Raw genomic sequence first — 10,105 nt, 5'->3', positions numbered from 1 at the left:
TTTTAAGGTTATTTCCCAAGTAAAGTGTTGTTTTGCTGGCATGTAAAGGGTTAAACATATATGGAGTGACTGTGCTTTTTAAAAGAACTGTTTAGATACATGGTACCTCCTCTGTATACAGACTTTTATAGGCACAATGGACAGTTCTGAGTAGATATCACTATAAGGAAGACTTGGCATTGGTATAGTGCCGCCACCACTTGACAATATTGACTTCAGTATATGAAATACTGACATGTCTACTCTTGTTTCCTTTATCCATTATGTGCCTGTTTAATATTCCTTACTTATAATATTCCTTACTTTCTGTGTATAAGACTAGGTTTTTTTAATTTTAAAAATCATGCAAAAAAATGGGGGTCATCTTATACATGGGTAGTGCATAGGGTGGACGTTTGATTGGTTGCTGCTGTGGCTGTTAGTGTCTATTGCGTGTGTCCCCCAAAATAGGGGGTGTCTTATACACGGGGATGTCTTATACACTGAAAAGTACGGTACTGCTTTCCTATTTATCAAAGAGAAATTGCTAGGCAAAATGAATGGTGATTTCGGATCTATTCTCAATCATCCTGGAAGAAATCTAAGGTATGGACCAGCACACCACACAACTATCAATACACAAAAATAATGTCTGCAACAATGTCACAAATAAATGGAAGTCATCACTGGGACATCACGGAGTGCTGTGCTGCTGCTTGTTCCCCCTGCAAAGAAAAATGAGATGTCTGAAAGCACCCGAAGCATATTCATTCCATTAAGTCACATGACAGCTTATATGAGACTTAAGGTAACTGGAACTCACATGGAGAGTCTATAATTGCCATCTACTGGATAGATGACTCACTGCAATTACCTTTCTAATTCATCATGCCTTCTAATACCAAACTTGGGGGTCTGGTGTCTATCACCTGGGCAGGGAAAGACAGCCAACACCAGACAAGGCTGTAGTTTCTGTATACTCAGAGGACTCCACAGGTATGCAGGGAAATATTTGCTGGTAAATTAAAAGGAAGAGGAGAAGAAATCATTGGCTGATGAGGACTGAACATGCCCAGCGACCACGAGGAGGCACATAAAGTTGAGTTTCCAAGGAGTGGGGAGGAGAATGGCATGGGAGAAAACTGGCCTAAGGTATGCCTGAAGGAATGGAGTAGAACTGAGGACACGTACAGTGAGGCAGATGGGGGTCATCAACCTAGGAATGTAGCTCGTCTCGGAGAAGGAAAACTCTGAACCTCAACCCCTGCTGCCTTGTGACACTTCTTCAATAAAAGAAAAGGTTAAGGAGTAAACCCTACACAAATCCAGAGTGGAGTCCCTAAAACGGTAGGATGGTGCCTTGCCTTGCATGCCTTCTTCCAGCAATTATTGCAGCCAAGCTGGTGCCAGACGTATTACAGTGGTACCTCGGGTTAAGAACTTAATTCTTTCCGGAGGTCTGTTCTTAACCTGAAACTGTTCTTAACCTGAAGCACCACTTTAGCTAATGGGGCCTCCCACTGCCGCCGCGCCGCCGCTACACAATTTCTGTTCTCATCCTGAAGCAAAGTTCTTAACCTGAGGTACTATTTCTGGGTTAGCGGAGTCTGTAACCTGAAGCGTCTGTAACCTGAGGTACCACTGTACTCTGCTTTCCTTTGGACCACAGGCCAAGAGGGGGGTCTGGCTGCCTGGGCAGCCCAGGACCTCCAGAAACACTGCCCAGGCTTTGGGGAGGTCACTTCGGTGCTGCTAGCGCAACAGCTTGACTTCACCCCGGAGACGCACTCCATTGTCTCCTGAGACAAATGGATGCCAACAACTGAGGCATACGCCTCTCTAACCTCCCTACGCTACATTCCAGGATATTGTTATAAGGGAGTTGACCCACCTTGGGGTTGAGGTATTATTAGGATCAGTGTGAAAACACTTTCTCTGATCTTAATTAATCATCCCTCATCAAACCACTGAAGTTGTGTTGAGGACACAGCTAATAACAGCTTGAAGGTGGGGGGTGGCCACTGTGATGACCTCCAGATGTTATTGGACTGCAGCTGCCATCAGCCTCAAGCAACATGGCCCATGGTCAGGGATGAAGCGAGCTGTGGCCCAAAAACATATGGAGGGCACCACATTGGCTTATATCATCCTTAAAGCATCCTGAAAGGAGAAGTGAATTTAGGATCTGCGGATGTGTGCCTAAGGATCACATTACATGACCCCAGTTCCATTGCCAGCTCTCCCATACATGAAAGGATAGGTCACTCCCTACTGTACTACTCTTGTTTGGGGCTAGATAAGCAGCTTCCTTCTCACCTAGTCACCAATTTATGTGGTCATTACTAGGGCACTATACTCCAGAGGTTCAGTGTCCAAAACAGGCTCCAGAACTGAACCGTTTCCCACTATGGGGTGGAATCTCCTGACTTATTTATCCTGTCCTACCATGATTCCTCATGGTCTCTGGACTTTTTGTAGAATGTTTTTGATACATTCCTCTTGCAGCTTCCCACAGTCAAGAGGAAAGTGATGAAGCTGATTCCAGTGTCTCACTTTATATATTTTCTTTTTTAAAAAAAATAATATTTATTAAAGTTTCAAAAGTGTTACAAAAATGAAAAAACAAAATAAAAAACAAAATACAGAAAAATAAAAACAATTAAAAACATTTCAATCTTTCCATGTCTTGTCTTTCATTTACTTGTTTCCCTGACCTCCTCACACCTCCCTTTTTTGTATTCTAATTCAATTAGCAGTTTCAGCAAATCCTTTCCATTTTTGCTTTTATCTTAATAATTTATCTTAATATATTGTAACTTTACATTCTCACCTATTCATAATCCAATTTTACCTAATTCTATAACATTACTGCTAAAACCACATAACTTCATTCCCACATCCTTCTAACATTCCTTAATTTTACAGTGTTTCTGTAAATAGTCTTTAAATTTCTTCCAATCTTCTTCTACCGACTCTTCTCCCTGGTCTCGGATTCTGCCAGTCATTTCTGCCAGTTCCATGTACTCCATCACCTTCATCTGCCATTCTTCCCGGGTGGGTAGATCTTGTGTCTTCCAATACTTTATATATTTTCACTTTATATATTTTCTTTACTACTTCTATTTTCTTTTCTACTTCTATTTTTCCATAAGCACTGAACTAACCTTATCTGTCAGCATATATACCAACCATAATGTTTCTTATGCTCTGTGGAGTATAGAGAGGAGCAGGGATGACCATATGAAAGGTGGAAAAGATCCACAGGAAATAGCATATCCAATTTTCAGACAGAAAACACACCAGCACTTCCTTCTCTAGTCCCTTAGATTGGGATCTGCACTCTCTTTAGCATCTTTCTCGCATGTGTTACCTTGTACCTGTGAAACTTTGCCAGCTGTCTCCCATGGCATTAAGAATTCATATGTTTAATTTTGCTTGCTTTATACTTGCTGATAGTGCTTTCTCCATTCCCTGCCTATCAGAACATAATATTATGCAATATCAAAGGATCACCTGATCCAGCTGTATTATCATAGTGGATTTTTTCAGATGGCTCATGGAGCGGAACATTTGGGGTCCACTGCCTTAACCTCCATCCATTTGGATGGGCCCCTGGTGCACTTTTCATTGTGCAATTCACAAAAAGTTGACCTACAGAGCAGTCATTCTAGGACATTTTCACAAATTTTCACCTGTACTGTACAATGTTCTTAAATTTCAGCCAAGTGCCACTTATCATTTTCCTTTTGGGAACAAAAACAAACAAACAAACAAACAAACACACTTTGCAGCTCCAAAAACCATTGAACTTTGCCATTGTGGTGTGTTCACTACCCCAGCCATTGCTAGCGGATGGGGTAGTAAAGCACATCATCATTTTTTCTACAGAGCTCAGGGAAAGAGCAAGAAACTGTGTGGGGTGTCTACAGGCTGGCACAAACCATATTTCAACTAAGGAAAAGGTTTTATTTGGGGGTTTGTTTGTTTTTTGCAGGTTTCTTGATGGTGGCAGAAAAACACCCCATGAAACTCTTACAAGAATAATAATCAGGGCTTTCTTTCAGTCGGAACTCACTGGAACTCAGTTCTGGCACCTCTCAGTAAATTCAACTCATGATGAATTCTGACACCTCTCTTTCTAGAAAAATAGCACTGAATAGTTTTATTATTTGTACCCCATCCATAGCTGTCAATGTTCCCCTTTTCTAAAGGGATATTCCCTTATTCCACATAGGATTCCTCGCAAGAAAATGGAAAAGTTGACAGCTATGACCCTGCCCATCTAACTGGGTTGCCCTAGCCACTCTAGGAGCCTTCCAGCATATACAAAAACATAATAAAACATTAAACATTAAAAACTTCCCTTTACAAGACTGCCTTTAGATGTCTTCTAAAGGTTATTTAATACTTATCTCCTTCACATATGTTGGGAGAGCATTCCACAGGGTGAGTGCCACTACAGAGAAGGCCCTCTGACTAGTTCCCTGTAACATCACTTCTCGTAATGAGGGAACCACCAGAAGGCCCTCGGAGCTGGACTTCAGTGTCCGGGCTGAACGGCAGGAGTGGAAACGTTGTTAAGGTTTGCTCTCAGTTGTAAGTTTTTTCTAGACAGCTTACAATATTTTAATAACATTTTTTTAAAAAAATAAAATAGTTTTGTTGTTCATAATTGGGAATATCATTGGGCTGAAAAATAAACCCCCAAAGCTATTACTGTGATGCCCACTACCACCACTAGATGAAGGTTAAGGTGTTTCTGGACAACAATTTCTATCACTCTTGTCTATTGGCCATGCTGGCTGGGATTAATGAGAGTCGAAGACCAACAACTTCTGGAAGTCCACATGTAAGCAAACCCTGGTCTAAAAGGGTCATAATTGGAATGAACATCCAAATAGAGGACACCTTCTAATAGAGGACTGTACTCAGTGATGTAGACCACATGGCCACCCAAAAAGGACTCTTTTAAAAGTGTAATGCATGAAGCAGCCTTGTGACAGGATCCAATTAATGCACCATAATTTGTAGACACTCTGATCAAAGAATGCTTTTTATCTTGAAAAAAACAGATGTTGTGAGTTATTTAGCAAAAACTACTTTATTGAGTTGGGAAAGCAGTTTGGGCTGATGCTTGTCCCAAAAGTCTCTCTCTCTCTCTCTCTCTCTCTCTCTCTCTCTCTCTCTCTGCAGCGTGGGGGCTCCATCTCTGTAACAGTTTTGTGTGATAAATAGCTTATCTATGGAACAAGGTAGCAGCCTCTGAAATCACTTGGAAGTACTCAAGCACCATGGTAAAAGACTGTAATTTACTGAGTTGTGCATCACGTAGATACAGACAAGCTCGTGATGAAGGCCTAGAGACATTGTGCAGGTCAAAAAAACTGAAATTTGTTCAGACCATTTGTCTTTGTTTCTGATGCCCAACTGTCTGAGGATGTATGAAGGGCCCAGGTAATGACTCACCATTTTTCATTCCAGGATGTTTTCCCCTCTTTTTCCAGACATTTGAATGCACTAACAAGGGCTGTTCACAGCCATTATTCAGTGTGATCTATATTTGGAGATGGTTCTGCTCTGAAATCACTCTGAATTACTGAGAACTAGCAAGAATCTTTCTATGTCCACGCTGGAAAAAACCAAAGCAAAATAAAAAAAGTAACTGGATGACTCATACCCTCTGAGCAATTCCGCTTAAATATCTAATGTGCTGCCTGTCTTGAGATGCTGGAAGAGCTGTAAGGAAAAGAAGATAATGTTTTACGTTCATACCATTATGCAATTATTAATCCCATTCATCAAACCAAAAATAAAAACCAAATGCGGACTTTCTAATACATGCTGCCTGGGGGGAAAGGGATGAATTATGCATGGTACATGGCGGGCTCCAAATAGGGTTGCCAGATCTTCAAGTCTGTGGGTGTTTTTGCCTTTAAAGATGCCTACATGGAAGTCAAGGGGGAGGGAGACCCCATGCTTACCAAAAGGAAACAAGAGAAGGCAGCCGCCAAAGGAAGAAGGTAATTATCTTGGCACCATGTAGCCAGGTGGCTTTTGAGTGGACAGCTGCATCCACCATGGTCTGCTGATACGGGTGATCAACACCCATGCAGCCAGCAGCGGAGCCTCTCCTTGCTCCATCTGCTACCTCACACCTCCTTTTGGCATGAGTGTGACCCCCCTCCGCTCTCAGACAGTGGCACTGGCCCACTGAGGATCTCCTGCCCATCCAACTGTAGTCATAGCTTTAAAGGCTGAATGCTGGAAGATTCATAGAAGTGCTTCTTCACACAGTGCATAGTTAAACAATAGAATTCGCTCCCACAAGCGGCAGTGATGGCCACCAACCTAGATGGCTTCAAAAAAAGATGAGACAAATTCATGAAGGAGATGGCTATCAATGGGTACTAGCCATGACGGCTAGGCTCTGCCTCCACAATTGGAGGCTGCACTGCTTTTGCATACCAGTTACCAGACAGCACAGCAGGGGATAGGGCTCTTGTGCTCGGGTCCTGCTTGTGAGTTTCCTCACAGGCACCTGTGAGCCCGGGTGGCTGGACTGAATGGGCTATTGGCCTGCTCCAGCACGCTCTTTCTATGTTCTTTCATTCTTAAGGCACAGCTTCCATAACCTCTAAGCTAGTAATTTGTCAAGAATGCTGCCCATTGCCCCATGTGACTCAGTGAAGAACCTTCTGGACCAGATCCATCCTTCCCTGCAAGCTGACCGTTGGCCCCTCCAGGGCAGGAAGTGGTGCATAAGGAGGACTTCTTCTGAAGCTCTCCGTTGCGTGATAAACAAATCTACCTGAGCTCGAGTGAATCTTGTATTTCTGATCCTGGTCCTTAATTGTCAGGAATAGGAAAGGACCATAGCTCAGTGGCAGGCCATGTGCTGTACATGCAGAAGGTCCCAAGTTCAATTCTCAGCACTTCCAGGTCAGGCTGGGAGAGCCTCCTGCCTGAAACCCTGGAGAAGGCTGCCAGTCAGTGTAGACAATACTGAGCAAGATGAACCAATAGTCTGATTCAGTATAAGGCAGCATCTCCAGCGGTGTTCTCTGCTTTGCCCTCTGATCCCTGATAGATCTTAGGTCCTGGCTTCTAGTTGCCAGCTCCTGAATCTCTCCAGATTGATGCCTATGATCCAACCCTGACTCCATCATACTCCCCAGGTGCTCTTCACACACTCAAATGTGATATTTCTAATCATCAAATTGTCATAATTTAGAACCACTTCTAAAAATATGCTTCTAAAAAGGGAGTTTTCTATTTGGGTGCTCTACACCAATTCAGACAGGAATATTTGAGTGGCTCATCAGTCTTTTCATCTCTCTCTATATATCTGCAGTGAGCTGAATAGTTAGTCTTCTATTATGTGGCAAAGGCGCAATCTTGGTTGCACAAGCATAATTAAAAGAGAGCCTGTTTAATTAATTGGTATGCTTGCCAGAAGTTAAATTGTTCAGTGTTGTTCTTTCAAAATGACATCTTAATAAAGACATCCGCTGGGCCATTGACTACTATTAGGCACATAGCTTGCCACTACATTGTAACAGATGTTAATTTCCAATTGTGCATTTCCAGAGAATATGGCTATTGTTTAAGAATGTTGTTATGAGAGACCTTTTGGAGTTAAGTGGGATCTCTTAAATACAAATGAGATGTTATTTTACCAGTGGAGTTAATTACAATGTCACATTGTAAAGTTGGCTGAAGTGATTTACATACAATGAACTTGCCCTAATTTGTCCTCACAATGTTGCTGACTTGTTGATGTTTACACACAGCTTGAAAGAAAGTTTGTAGTGGCTTAAGCTCACACGGGTGGCACTTTGGTCTAACCACTGAGCCTAGGGCTTGCCGATCGGAAGGTCGGCGGTTCGAATCCCCGCGACGGGTGAGCTCCCGTTGCTCGGTCCCAGCTCCTGCTAACCTAGCAGTTCGAAAGCATGTCAAAGTGCAAGTAGATAAATAGGTACTGCTCTGGCGGGAAGGTAAACGGCGTTTCCATGCACTGCTCTGGTTTCACCAGAAGTGGCTTAGTCATGCTGGCCACATGGCCCGGAAAAACTCTCTGCGGACAAACGCCGGCTCCCTTGGCCTGTAAAGCGAGATGAGCTCTGCAACTCCAGAGTCGTTCGCGACTGGACTTAACTGTCAGGGGTCCTTTACGTTTACCTTTTTTTTAAGCTCATCAAAGGCAGGAAAAAGTATGAACAAAGACAACAATGTAAATATGCATTAGTTAATTAGTAATAGCAATGGGCCTAATCATGTGGCTGCTCTCTGGCACAAAAACCATTAAAATGAACTGGAGCTTCACAGGAGAACAGTGGCACAGAGTATGTCCAGTTACAAACCCCCCCCCCCTTATTAGGAGTGAAGTTTGTATATGGCTCTCCCATTCCTATCTATCAGATGTTGTGGACCTGCCCAGGCCTTGAGATTACCCCCATAGACCCTGCATGTGGATCTGTCATCAAGATGTATTGATGAGCATGAGATGTAGGGCCTTTTCTGTGGTGGCCCTGTTGTGGAATCCTTTCCCTAGGGAGATACATATAGCGCTTACTCGGCTGATGTTTTAACAGACTCTTAAGGCTCAAAACACAAACACCAAACTGCATTTTAATATGTGGTACTCTGTATTTCTTTACCTGCAGCTGTTTTAATGTTACATTATTTTTATGTTTTTATGTGATGGGGTTTTTTTGTATTTAGACTTTTAATGTAAAGCAAAGGAAGACCACACTCACACATTTAAAGTAGTATCATATTTTATCTTCTGCCAAAGAATCTTGGGAAGTGTGCGAGAGTTGTCGCTTCTTGGAGCTACAATCCCCAGAGTGATTTAAAAATAAAACCCTCTCCACAAGGAACTCTGGGAATTGTAGTTCTGTGAGAGGAATAGGAGTCGTCTAAGAACTCTCAGCACCCTTTACATACTACAGCTCCCAGAATTCTTTGGGGGAAGCCATGACTGCTTAAAGTGGTATCATAGTGCTTTAAAAGTATGGCGTGAATATGGGCAAATCTGGGTCCATTCATTCCCGTATATTCTGTGCTGAAGTACTTTTTACCACCTGTGGGTGCCTAAACTAGCAAACTGGCATAAATTTGGCCCCATAGGATAGCAATGTAAAGTCTGCACGGTGTGACCAACTGCCATGCATCGCCATATTGATGCTCTTCAGCACAAAGAATAAATAATTGCAGCTTCCAACTGTTTTCTTGTTACACTTCTATAAAAGGGGAGGCAGGAGATAGAAGACGCCATGGGTCTGCCTTCAAAATTGAAGCTATTTAAGACTAAGTGACTGCTAATTTCTATTAAAGGTGCTCTAAGTTGTGGAGTTTGGCTCTCATCCCCTTTTTGGGAAGGAGAGTACATCACAATGAGCTTTTCAGCTTGAGAAATCAGCTGCTATGCTCATATAAGGCTTATCTCTTTTTTATGAGACTCATCAGAGGTAAAAAAAAATGAAGTCTGCTTGACTTTAACACACTGTAACAAAGTCCCCCATGCCTCCCGGTTTGCTGGAAGGCACAATTAAGCCTATAAAAATCTGCAGTTTTCTAACATAAACACCTCTGCTTTTGCAAGGAAGATGCACTGCTTTGGTTTTGACCATAAATAGTAGTTTTATTGGGGTGAGTAGCAAACAGGGGCATCATTTAGAAGCAGAAGCAAGGACTACTCTCCCTCATTTGAAACCTTATGTGATTTATTTATCAGGAGTATTTAGGATGGAACACTGCTTATACACAAGGTTTACTTGGAAGTTAATTCCTCTGTGTTCAGTAGTGATTGGCCTCAAGAAAGTGGGTTTTTTGTTCCAAACCATTAAATGTACCTATATATTAGGAATGCCTAGCAAAGGCGTAGGTCTCTTGGTTTCAGAGAGAGTCTGTGTCAGAAAAAAATATTTCTAGAGTTATGATATATAAAATCACATCAACAATTTCCCCCCCAGGTGCTTTGGTTTTTCAGCGTAATCTCAACTGTAACTAGCAGCACATATTCAAGGCAGGGGTGGGTACCAAGCACCCCTCAACTGAATTTCATACTCATAGGCAGAGCCAGGAGGGAAAAGAGGGCAGCCAAATAGATGGGGTGATGGGA

This window comes from Podarcis cretensis, assembly GCF_951804945.1.
Source record: "Podarcis cretensis genome assembly, chromosome: 3".
NCBI lineage: Eukaryota > Metazoa > Chordata > Lepidosauria > Squamata > Lacertidae > Podarcis > Podarcis cretensis.
The sequence above is the reverse complement of the archived record's forward strand: the minus strand, read 5'-3'. Positions refer to the sequence as shown.